The sequence below is a fragment of the Pan paniscus genome, chromosome 16 (assembly GCF_029289425.2).
Source record: "Pan paniscus chromosome 16, NHGRI_mPanPan1-v2.0_pri, whole genome shotgun sequence".
NCBI classification, from domain to species: domain Eukaryota; kingdom Metazoa; phylum Chordata; class Mammalia; order Primates; family Hominidae; genus Pan; species Pan paniscus.
Window position 1 is genome coordinate 63,133,207 of NC_073265.2, and position 12,737 is coordinate 63,145,943.

Sequence of the window (12,737 nt, forward strand, 5' to 3'; positions counted from 1 at the left end):
CTAGAACTGTCTCATTTCGTTAATCAAGACTTCCTGTTTGTCTCTCCTGCCATTCCCACTTCTGCCCAGATGAGAGCGGTGACTGGCCCTCCCACCCCAACAAGGCCACAATGGAGGGGAGCATCCAGCTCCAGATCCGCGTCCCTATCACTTTTCTAGTCTCTCAGTGACTGCGGGGCCAGGAGAGGGACTTGGAAGCAACTCTCACATGTCCTCTCCTAGGTGGATTGTCACTGCTTCTCTGGCTACTCCACTCCCTCCTCTCTGCCCTGGTGACTGTCTCGTGGACAGCCTGTGCATTCTCTCAAGCCCTAGAGAGACGCCCTCATGGGTGGGACACCAGCTTGTCCACTTGAGCCCAGCCACCTCACACAGCTCTCTCTCTCCACTCCACCATCTGTCTTGTATTGCCCTCTTCCCCAACTCAGGCAGCTCAGAGGTATACAAGGGGGTTCACAGACTGAGCAGATGCCCCCCTGGGGGATGGTATGCTTGTCTCCCCTTACAAGAAATTATCTTATGTTATCAGGGAGGAAAGGCACCCACCCCACCCATCATCTCCCGTGAAGAGAGGAGCAAGCAGCCTCTACCACAAACACTGCCCTCCCCACATGGCAACCGACCATTCCATCCCCTGCTCCTCTTCCAGTCACTGTGGGAGGTGGTGGTGGTTGATGAGAGAAGAGCCATCAGCCCTGCTGGAGGGAGATGGTACTAGCTGCTGACCACCCACTGACAACTCTCTGAATGCAGAAGGCAGGGTCCCCAGTGCCTTTTGTACTCAGCTTTGGGTGTTAGCTGCAGTTCCAGAACAGGAGGAAGAGTCCCACACAATATCCTGTTATGCTGGTGCAGAACTCTCCTCCCTCCCAGATCCCAGCTGAATTGATCAAAAGACTAGGAAAGAAGAGAACGCCTGTTGGCCTGGACTGAAAGCCAGAGAAGGTACATTCTCGTGCCAGGAAAGCTGGGGATTGCTGTAAAGTGTGCAAGATACAGATTAAAGGAAGACCTCAAGGGCTGATTCACAACTCCAGTTCTTGAGAAAGCAAAACTATACTATGAGAAGTAGATGAGGTCCTGGCAGAATGTACTGACCCTAAATTAGGGCAGATGGTGGGACACGGGGCTTGCAGGGCATCTTTGGAAAGCCCTTTCCATACTATCAACTGCCTTGGGAAGGAGCTGACTGGGAGGTGGGCTGGGGTGGGGGTATGTGGTTGCCATGTCAAGTAGGTAACTGAGCTGGGTGGGGTGGGAGGAGTTCCTCCCTCAATCAGGTTCTCTCTAATACCGTGTTCCTCCTTTCCTGTTAGTGGGGGCAGAAGTCTTATCATAGCTATGTTGAATACCTACAGGAACAGCCAGGAAACCCTGGACGCTGGGCAAATAGACCTGGCCCTTGGTGCAGAGGAGGCAAGGTTACCTGCTGGACCTGGCCCCAGCCAACTCCCACACAGTTGTCCCAGCTAGATCCCTGAGCTGGTAATGGCCCTTGGACGCTCTACCTGGAGTGGGGAAAGAACGGGACACTTGCACACAAACACACACACAAACCTGCAGCCAGCTCGACTACTGGCTGGTGCCTCTGGTGACAAGTGGGGAGACATGTCACAGACAGTTTGTGTTCATAGCCAACTGGTGATGTGAAATTGCATTAACCAGTCCTAAAATATGACAGGACAATTGGAGCAACATCCAGGCGAAGGGTGACCTAAAGAGAATCCGTTTCCTTCTCCTTGTTTGGGGGAAAATAATAAGATTTTATAAAACACTCACTTTTAGCTCGGTGCGGTGGTGCCTGCCTGTAAGTCCAGCTGCTTGGGAGGCTGAGGCCAGAGGATCACTTGGGGTCAAGAGTCCGAGGCCAGCCCAGGCAATATGGTGGGACCCAGTCTCTAAATAAATAAATTAAAAAAAAATAAAATTTAAAAAAGTTTAAAACACTCATCTTTAAAGTAGGAGTACAGAGAAAAGCAAACACACACCCCCACACACAAACCCACATGCACACACATATACTTGGAAATACACAGAGCCTTTGAAAAGACTCTGCATGAGGCAAGGAAGAGAATGTGGCCCTAAAAGGGCAGAGAAAAGTAATTCCTTTGAAAAGATTTATCACATAAACATAAATAACTTGCAGACCACATCTGTTCTGTACTCAATTCATTTAATTAAAGTGCGCACTCTAAGAAATGAGAGTTGAAAAATAAGATGGAAAGAATGAAATGAGAAGGCTGCTGGCTGAGAGGCAGGTGGAAATCAAAAACAAACCAGAGGAGAGAAGGAAAGACTGCAAAGAAACTAAAAATGCAGTAGAATTTTAATTTCCATCAAGATGGTAAAGAACAGAATTGGAACTACAGAAAATGGAATCTGTAAATGTGAAGGACAGATAGGAGAAGTTCTCTGAGACTGCAGAGGAAAAGCACAACAGGATAAAAAAACAAAGAGAGAACATGATAGGTATCCGGGCTTACAGAAGACACTAAACAAATGAAATAAAAGCAAGAATCACAGGAGAAAGATGTTCCTGAGCTGATGAGAAGCCTGGGCTTATGCATTTAAAAGATTCCTCCTTAAGTCAAATTAATAAAAATAAATGAACACTTAGAAATGCCATGTAGAATTTTCAAATTGCAAGGGTAAAGAAAGAATTCTATCAGCACCCATGCAGAGAGAAATATGGAGAAATATCTGCAAGATTTATTTTTGTTGTTGTTGTTGCTGAGACAGGGTCTCACTCTATGGCCCAGGCTGGAGTGCAGTGGTGCGATCACAGCTCACTGCAGCCTCAACCTCCTGGGCTCAAGTGATCCTCCCGCCTCAGCCTCCCAAGTAGCTTGGGACTACAGCCATGTATCACTATGCCCAGGTAATTTTTTTGATTTTTGTAGATATGGGGGTCTCACCATGTTGCCTATGCTGGTCTTGAAATCCTGGGCTCAGGTGATCCTCACACCTTGGTCTCCCAAAGTACTGGGGTTACAGGTGTGAGCCACGACACCCAGCCCAACATTTCTTAAAATGTATAATTGGAAGAGAGAGTCCATGGAATTTTGTAAACTATTTGTACTGAGGAAAAAAGTTTCTGTCATAAAATAAGCTTGGGAAATGCTGAATTAAACAAAACAAGATAAAACCCTATGCTGAGGCTTTCTCAGGGCTTTTAACGTATTCATGCATGTTATTAAACTGGCAATATTAGCAAGCCCAGTTTTCCAAACTTATTTGACTATGAAATCCTTTGCCATAGACTATGTGGTAAGACTGGTGTTCAATAGAACACACTTTGGGAACCACTCTTTTACAGAATTTTGAGAGATCAGTTGTGACCTTACATTTTAACAATTTGCCTGGTGCATTCATGCATAAAGACAACAGAAAAAGACTTTCCCACATGCCAGAACTTAGGACACATGCCATGTATGGCTCTACTTTTCACGGGGAAAAAGGTACTCAGAGATGCACTCTTTCCAAGCCAGCAAGAGTCAAAATAAGTAAAATAATAGTAAGTGAAAAAGCAAGTCCTGGGCTGCAATTCTCAACTTTGGCCCATATAAAGTCTCTAAATTAAAAAAAAAAAAATCCAGGCTGGGCAACATGGCAAAATCCCATCTCTACAAAAAATAAAAAATAAAACATTAGCCAGGCATGGTGGCATAAGCCTGTAGTCCCAGCTACTCAGGAGGTGGGCAGATTGATTGAGCCAGGGAGGTCAAGGCTGCAGTGACCTTGACCTGCACTCCAGCCTGGGCAACAGAGTAAGACCCTGCCTCAAAAAAAAAAAAAAATCAACACAGAGAAATTGTATAAAAGCTCTGGAAGTGAATATTAAAAACATGTTAAACACATGGTTATGCACGTATCAGTCAGGAAGCAGAAATCACACCAGAGCCACTTCCTTCCCTGCCCAGCCCTGAGCCCCACAAACTGCATTCATCACCCAGGCTCCCTTGTTCTCCAGCTCCTTGCTGAGTCTGACAATGGAGGGTATGGGCAGGAGTGTGGAAGGCAGGAGGTGAGAAGAGCTGGTGTATCTCATCTGTGCCCTGCCTCTTTTCATGCCCTCTCTCTGGGGGGGACTTTGTTCCTCCACAAGCTCAGCTCTTGCCTGCACCTCTTCTCCAAGGTTCCAGCTCTCCCTGGGCTCCGGTCACACTGGTTCCTCCCATTGTCCCTGAAGCCCTAAGGACAGTAACACTCACCATAATGTCTAGTCTCTGGGTACCTCAACATCCTTACCATGCCTTTTTTGTTCACTTAAGCTTATCCACATTTCCTTTTTTTTGAGACAGAGTCTCACTCTGTCACCCAGGCTGGAGTGCAGCGGCACAATCTTGACTCACTGCAACCTCTGCCTCTTGGGTTCAAGTGATTTTCCTGCCTCAGCCTCCCGAGTAGCTGGGACTACAGGCATGTGCCACCAAACCTGGCTAATTTTTGTATTTTTAGTAGAGACAGGGTTTCTCCATGTTGGCCAGGATGGTCTCGAACTCCTGACCTCAAGTTTTCCACCCACCTCGGCCTCCCAAAGTGCTGGAATTACAGGCGTGAGCCACCGCACCCAGTCCCCTTATCCACATTTCTATAAGAAGTCCCTTCATTAAAGTCTCTTTAGTTAAACCATCTTGGGTGAGTGTTTTTTGCCAGGACCTTAACTCAAACGCTTCTCAATTCTTTTTGTAAAGCCAGAATAACCCTGATACTAAAACCTGACAAGTGGCACAAAGAAAGACAGAATGAATGAGTCATACACCTGCCTCATTTATACAAATGTAGAGTCCTAATGAAAATTTAATCAGATAAGTCCAATGTATGTCAACAATGTATTAAAAGAATACACCATGAGCAAACATTCCTGGAATGCATGGATAATTCTATATTAGAATGGCAGTGAACTGATTTACCACAGCAATAGGTCAAAGGAGAAAAAGATCATTTTACATACTGAATAGATGTTTGGTAAATTGCGACATCCATTCCTGATTTTCTTTTTAAAAGCTCAAGTAAACGGGAAATCAAAGTATACTTATCTCACATGATAAAAAATAATAAATCTCAAACCAACAGCCAAAACCAAAAGCGTAAAATACAAGTAGCATTCCACCAAATCTGAGAACAAGACAAAGAGTTCTAATATCTTGTTATTTAACATTATTCTAAAGATCCTAGCTAATGAAATTAGACAGAAAAAATAAAAAAGAGGGAAACAAATTATAATTATTTGCAAATATGATTGTCTTCCCATAAAAAACTGAGAAAATACAAAATTATCAAAATAGAAGAATTTAGTAAAGTGGCTAGTTATAAAATAACTTTTTCTTTTCTTTTCTTTGAGACAAGGTCTTGCTCTGTCACCCAGGCTGGAGTGCAATGGGGGTGATCTTGGCTCACTACAATCTCTGCCTCCTGGGCTCAAGCGATCCTTCCACCTCAGCCTCCCAAGTAGCTAGGACTACTGGTGCTCACGCCATCATGCCCAGCTAATTTTTGTATTTTTAGTAGAGACAGGGTTTTGCCACGTTGCCCAGGCTGTTCTTGAACTCCTGAGCTCAGGCAATCCACCCACCTCGGCCTTCCAAAGTGCTGGGATTACAGGTGTGAGCCACTGCACCCAGCCTAAAATAAATTTTCATTTCCTAATAAACTGTTAGAAAACATGATGCAAAAAAGTGGGGCTATATTAGTTATCTCTGCTATGTAACAAATTACCCCAAAACCGAGTGACTTAAAACAACACATTTATTATTTCAAGTTTCTGTGGGTCAGGAATCCAGGTGTGGTTTGGCCAAGTCTTCTGGCTCAAAGTCTCTTACAAGGGCAAAAGTAAGGGGTCAGCCAAGGCTCTGGTGTCATCTGAAGGCTCAACTGGGGAAGGATTTGCTTCTAAGTTCCCTCACATGGCTACTGGCAGCATGTGGTTCCTCATCAGTTGTTGGACTGTGGGCCTCAGCTCCTGGCTTGCTGTTGGCCAGCCACCACCCTCGGTTCTCTGCCACATGGGTTTTCCATAAGGTGGCTCACAACACAGCAGCTGGTTTCATGAGCACAGGAAAGCAAGAGGGTTAGAGAGACAAAATTACAGCAAAACAGAAATTCGCCTCTTATAACCTAATCTCAGAAGTAACAACCCATCATTTTTTGCCATATTCTATATATGAGAAGCAAGTCACTAGATCCAGCCCACACACAAAGGAAAGGGATTCTCCAAGGGGGTGACTATCAGAAGGTAAGGATCATTGGGAGCCATTTCAGAAGCTGCTTGCCACAGATGTCATTGCTTTATTTTATGAAAATAAGCACCAAACACACTACATTCATCTATAAAATAAAGCTTCCCTAAAGACCTATAATAAAAAAGACCTTAATAATAGAAAGACATGCCACGTTCCCGGACAGAAGCACTCAATGGTGCAAAGAAGTTGATTATCACTAAATTAATCTACAAAACTAATCCAATTGCAATGTCCAGTGGGATTTGTCTGCTGGTTTATCTTGGCAGAAAAAAAAAGTTTAGAATTTATCTTAAAGAATATATGAATGGCCACAAAGAACACCTCAAAAGAAAAAAATGGGCCGGGCGTGGTGAGTCACGCCTGTAATCCCAGCACTTTGGGAGGCCGAGGCAGGTGAATCACTTGAAGCCAGGAGTTCAAGACCAGCCTGGCCAACATGGTGAAACCCTGTCTCTACTAAAAATACAAGAATTAGCTGGGTGTGGTGGCATGCATCTGTAGTCCCAGCTACTCGGGAGGTTGAGGTGGGGGAATCACTTGAACCAGGGAGGCGGAGGTTGCAGTGAGCCGAGATAGTGCTACTATACTCCAGCCTGGGTGACAGAGTGAGACCCTGTCTCAAAAAAATAATAAAAATAATAAAACAAAACAATGGGACTTGTATCCTCAGTCATTAACCCTTATTAAAAAGTTACAATCATTAAAATAGGGCAACAAATACCAATGTAAGAACGATGTGATAGGCCAACGGAACAGAACGGTAAACCCAGTCAAACACACAAAAATATTTAGTGTATGATAAAATGGCCTTTCAGATCATTGGAAAATGATTAATTTATTTATAATTCATTTGGGGATAGTTGGTTAATTTGCTTTAAAGTTATGTTCTTACCTCTCACCACACATGAAGATAAAATAAAGAGTTTAATATAAAAAGTGAAATCATAAAATCTCAGAAGAACATTTAATTGAAAATTTATATGTTCCTGGTGAAGGCAGCGGTTATGCAACAATAAAGTCCAAGACCATAAAGAAAAGATTAATAATCTGACAGCTTAAAAATGAAGCATCAAGAAAGTATTTTAAAAATTGATGGAAATGACAAAGTAGTTGCATAATATGTGACAAACAGTGATATATGAAAAGGTGCTAAATATACATCTTATAAACCAATACTAAAAAGATGAACATTACAATAGAAAATAGTCAAAGAATATGAACAGAAAATTTACCATTCATTCACTCAACAAATATTTATCGAGCACCTCTTCTGTGCCAGACAAGTTTACACATGGGACACAGCAGTGAACAAGACAAAGGACAAAGGTCCCTGCCCCAAGGAGCTTACATTCTATTGGAGAGAGGCAAACAATAAACAAGTAAATTATGAAGTATTTTAGACGGTGATAAGTACTATTGGCAAAAAAGAAAAAGAAGAGTTAAGTAAGGCGATCAGGAGTGAGGCATGGGGAGCTCAGGGGCTGGGGAGGTCTCATCAGGAAGGAGACATTTGAGCAAAGCTTTGAACAGATTCAGGTAGTTGACCACACAGAGCAGGGGAAATTGCCATGGTGCGGCGGAGGGGCAGGAGAAGGCCAAGTTGGCTAGAACAGAAAGAGCAAGGGACCAAGTGGTGAGGACCCTGGAGGCCTTGAACAGGACTTTGGCTTTTAACCTGAGAACCATTGCAGAGCTTTAAGCAGAAGAGTGAAATTTTGACTTATGTCTCAAAAAGGATCGTTCTGGCTACCATCTTGAGAGCAGACTTTTGGGGTACAAAGGTAGGAGCAAATAGACCATTTAGGAGGTCAGCAAACACAAGGCAACATGTTCACTCTCACAGGTAACCAAAAAAATGCAACTAAAAAAATGTATTCACCTGTTTTTAACCTATCCAATTTTTAATGTTCTTCTAGAAAACAGTACTCAGTATCAGTAAGGGTGAATTACCTTCGGGCAGGTAAATGGGAACCACCTTTCTGGGACCAGCTGGGTATTCTGTGCCAAAGCCTCAAAAGCACTCAAACCCTTTCACCAGAAATCCAACTTCTAATAAATTAATCTAAAGGTCTAATAATCGCCAGTATTTATTGAGTGCTTGTACGCACCAGACTCTGAACTAAACGCGCTCCATATTACCCCCATTTAAATTCTTACCATTATTCCTGTCTTACAGAAAGAAAAAAGGCATGGTGAGTCACACAGTTCACAAATGAGGGCTAGAACCAAACCCAGGCACTGTGACCTGCTACACAGGAGACGCAGATATGAAGATTTCTTCAAGGGTGCTTATTACAGCATCATTTATAATAGCAAATAAAGTACCCCAAAAAATCAACAAAAGAGGTGATTCATTCAGTTATGATTTGTCCACATAAGTCAGTCATTAAAAATCTGGTTAAAGAAAACTCGTTTCCGATCCAGTCAGGTGCTGAGACAGGCAGAACTTTCCAGAGCTTCTCCTTGGAAGCTGCCAGCTGCTGTGATGTCCTATTTCTTGATCCAGGTGGTAATCCAGAGGTGTGCTCACGTTGGGATCATTCATCAAGTGGTACACTTAGGATTTGTGGACTTTTGTGTGTGTGTATGCTATACTCATGTTTTTAAAAGTTATTTTTGGCCGGGCACAGTGGCTCACGCCTGTAAGCCCAGCACTTTGGGAGGCCGAGGTGGGCAGATCATGAGGTCAGGAGATCAAGACCATCCTGGCTAACATGGTGAAATCCCGTCTCACCTAAAAAAATACAAAAAAATTAGCCGTGCGTGATGGCAGGTGCCTGTAGTCCCAGCTACTTGGGAGGCTGAGGCAGGAGAATGGCATGAACCTGGGAGGCGGGGCTTGCAGTGAGCCGAGATCGCACCACTGCACTCCAGCCTGGGAGACAGAGCGAGACTCCGCCTCAAAAAAAAAAAAAAAAGTTATTTTAAAAAATTTAAGTTGCCAGGTGTTTCTCCTCCTACAGGGACACAAGAAGGCTGTGGAACAGGATTCTTGGGCCAGGGATGAGGCCCTAGTTATGTAGACCCAAGGCTGGTAGCCACCACTTGCTCCACGTGGAAATGGCTCTCAAGATTCTGTGGTCTGAGAAAGCCTGGTCCTTCCCATACTGCAGGAAGGAAATGCTATGCAGGAAGCGGCTGGCCTCCTGGGCAGATAGAAATGAAGGTACTCCCCAACCCCACACCCTACCTTCCCATTCCAACCAGTGGGTTGACATTTCCACCTCTAAGTGAAACTGGCAATCTGACTGCAGGCCCAGGATCCAGGTCCAGTCCTGAGGGAGACAAGGTCCTAACAGGGGAGGGACCCACCGCTCCGGAACAGAGAGGGTATCTTGGGGAGTGGGGGACAAAGTCTTGACCTCCTCTTCATCCAGGCAGGCAGGAGCTCCTGTGATCAATATGAATATTGAAACGGCAGTTACCTTGAGACAACGAAATGTTCATCAACTGTTATTACACAAACAAAGCAGCTTGTAAAATGACATAGGCACTATGATCCTAATTGTTTTTTTAAATGAGTGGGGGGGTGGAGCCTAAAACAATGGTTTTTCTCTAGGTTACAGAATGAATTACTTTTTCTTTTTTACTCTGTATTCTAAATTTCCTATAATTGACCTATTTCTTTTGTAATCTGAGATTAAAAATTGTATTACAAAAAAACTTAAGGGAGAGATTGCTGATATCTCATCTTTCATCACCCTGTGGCCCTTTCCTTTCCAGACCCCAGCTGGGCAAAACTAGTCTCCACTGGCCCCAAGGGCCTGCTCCTTCTGTTACAGGAAAGGGTTCCCGATCCAGGCCCCAAGAGAGGCTTCTTAGATCTCACACAAGAAAGAATATGGGGCAAGTCCACAGAGTAAAGTGAAAGCAAGTTTATTAAGAAAGTGAAGGAATAAATGAATGGCGACTCCATAAGCAGAACAGCCCCAATGGCTGGCTGGTTAGCTGTCATCTATGATTATCTTTTGATTGTATATTAAAGAAGGGGTGGATTATTCATGAGTTTTCTGGGCAAGAGGTAGGGAGTTCCCAGAACTGAGAGTTCCCCTTCCTTTTAGCTCACATAGGGTAACTTCCGGATGTTGCCACGGCATTTGTAAACTGTCATGCACTGGTGGGAGTGTCTTTTAGCATGCTAATGTGATATGATAGTATACAATGGGGAGTGAGGACAACCAGAGGTCATGATCATCACCATCTTGGTTTGGGCTGGCTTTTTTTTTTTTTTTTTTTTTGAGACAAGAGTTTCGCTCTTGTTGCCCAGGCTGGAGTGCAATGACGTGATCTCGGCTCACTGCAACCTCTGCCTCCTGGGTTCAAGTGATTCTCCTGCCTCAGCCTCCCGAGTAGCTGGGATTACAGGTGCACACCACCACGCCTGGCTAATTTTTTGTATTTCTAGTAGAGACAGGGTTTTACCATGGCCAGGCTGGTCTTGAACTCCTGACCTCTGGTGATCTGCCCGTCTCGGCCTCCCACAGTGCTGGGATTATAGGTATGAGCCACCATGCCCAGCCAGCTGGCTTTTTTTTTTTTTAATTGCATTGTTTTATCAGTGGAGTGCTTGTGACCTGTATCTTGGGCCTCCTGTCTCATCCTGTGACTACCAAGGCCTAGCCTCCTGGGAATGCAGCCCAGTAAGTCTCAGGCTCATTTTACCCAGTCCCCATTCAAGATGGAGCCCCTCTGGTTGGAATACCTCTGTCACTTCCATCACCACATCCAGTCTCACCCCACACCACCTCCCCTTCTCCAGCTCCACTACCAACCCCCACCAGGGGGAAATGAGTAAACTGCATGAGCTCTGAGAAAGCAGAAAAAAAGCCACCTCATGAAGGTGAACCAAGGACTGAGTCGCTGACAGACAGAGATGGATGGGTAAATGGGCGGACAGACAGACAGACATGGAGACTGAAATAGAAATGCCTCCCAAAGGTCACAGAGAGTCAGTGCCACGTCTTCACCTCCACCCAGGACTATCACTTATACACCCCCACCAGCCTGGGCACCCACTGGAAACTTGGCAGGTCTGGCTGCTCTCTGTGATGACTGCAGTCAGCACAGGGCCTGGTATTCCACAGATACCCAGGGAACATGCTGAGTGAGTGAGTGAGTGGATGAATGAAGGAATCGTTCATTGGGAGAAGCATCAGCAGATAGAGATGACAGGAGGGAGTGTGAAAGAGAGTTGAGGAAGAACAGAAACAGATGGAGACAGATGGAGGCTGCAAGTCACAGACTTGGCCACAGATAGAAAATGAACGAATAAGGTGGAGGGAGGTTACTGCAGAAAATTTAAAAGCTATAGAAAGCCGGTCGTGGTCATGTGCACCTGTAGTCCCAGAGGCTGAGGCAGGAGGATGGCTTGAGCCCAGGAGTTCAAGGCTGCTGTGAATCCACTGCACTCCAGCCTGGGGAACATAGCAAGACTATGCTTTTTTAAAAAAACAAAAACAAACAAAGAAAAAGCTAGAGAAACCCAGAGAGATCCCAGTGAAAGTTAAATTTACAGACAAAAAGAAAAGGAGAGAGAGAGCACAAGCCCTCCCTTAACTTGTCAGGATGTTAGTAGAGAGAACCAGGGGTTCCTGCCTTAGTTTCCCTCCCAGATTTGCAGGTCTCTGCTGGACTGTGTCCCAAGGGCCTGGCGCCCTGCTTGGTTTTGTCAGTTCTCTCCCTCGGGCAGGGGACAGTTTCCTCTTACCCCCACGGCATGCCAGCTCAGGGCCCTCCCACCCAGAAGGCCTCAGACAACTATGCAGAATCCCCCCGCCAAGGCAGGTCCCTGGGAGAAGATCTCTCTCCCCAGCTGGTCCTCATTCCTGCAATGACAATCGGCTCCTGTCTCCACTGGCTCTGGGCTCAGGGCCCCCGGGTTGGATAGGGGTTGGGGCTGGAGGTGGAGGTAGAGACAGGAGCCTGCTTGCCCCAGACTCTGGGGAGGGGTGAAAGTCAGAGAGGGGAGAAGCTCTAAGGGGCCGAGGGGGCTTCCCGCCTCCACAGAGCCCAACCTGAATGCCCAGAGTACTGTATCAGCTTGGTTATTTCCAAATCCCCTGGGAGCCGTGGGGGAGGGGACCCAGAGAGCCGGGAGGAAAACCGACTGGGAAGTAGCCAGAGCCACAGAATTCCCCTGGGTCCTAGAGAAGGGTGGGTTCCTTCCACCCCCAACCCCATTAGTCCCTCGAAAAGGCTCTGACCTCACCTCCCCCACTTCCGGAGTGGAGTTCCAGCCCTGAAGAAACACTTCCAAACCCATGGCTCTGGCCCCCTCCTCAGGCCCCCTCCTCGGCTACCTCGGCCCTGGGGACTGGGTCCCCCGCCCCACCGTTGCGCCAGATGTGGCTGCAGGGGAGGGGTAGGCACGGGGCCCAGCTGGCAGTGGTCACTCGGTGGTCCTCTCCCTGCAGAGTCAGCACTTTCTGTGCCAGCTCGCCCAGCCTCCTCACTCAGCACTTCCTCCAGCCCGCTTTCCAGAGGCAGCAGCTGCCT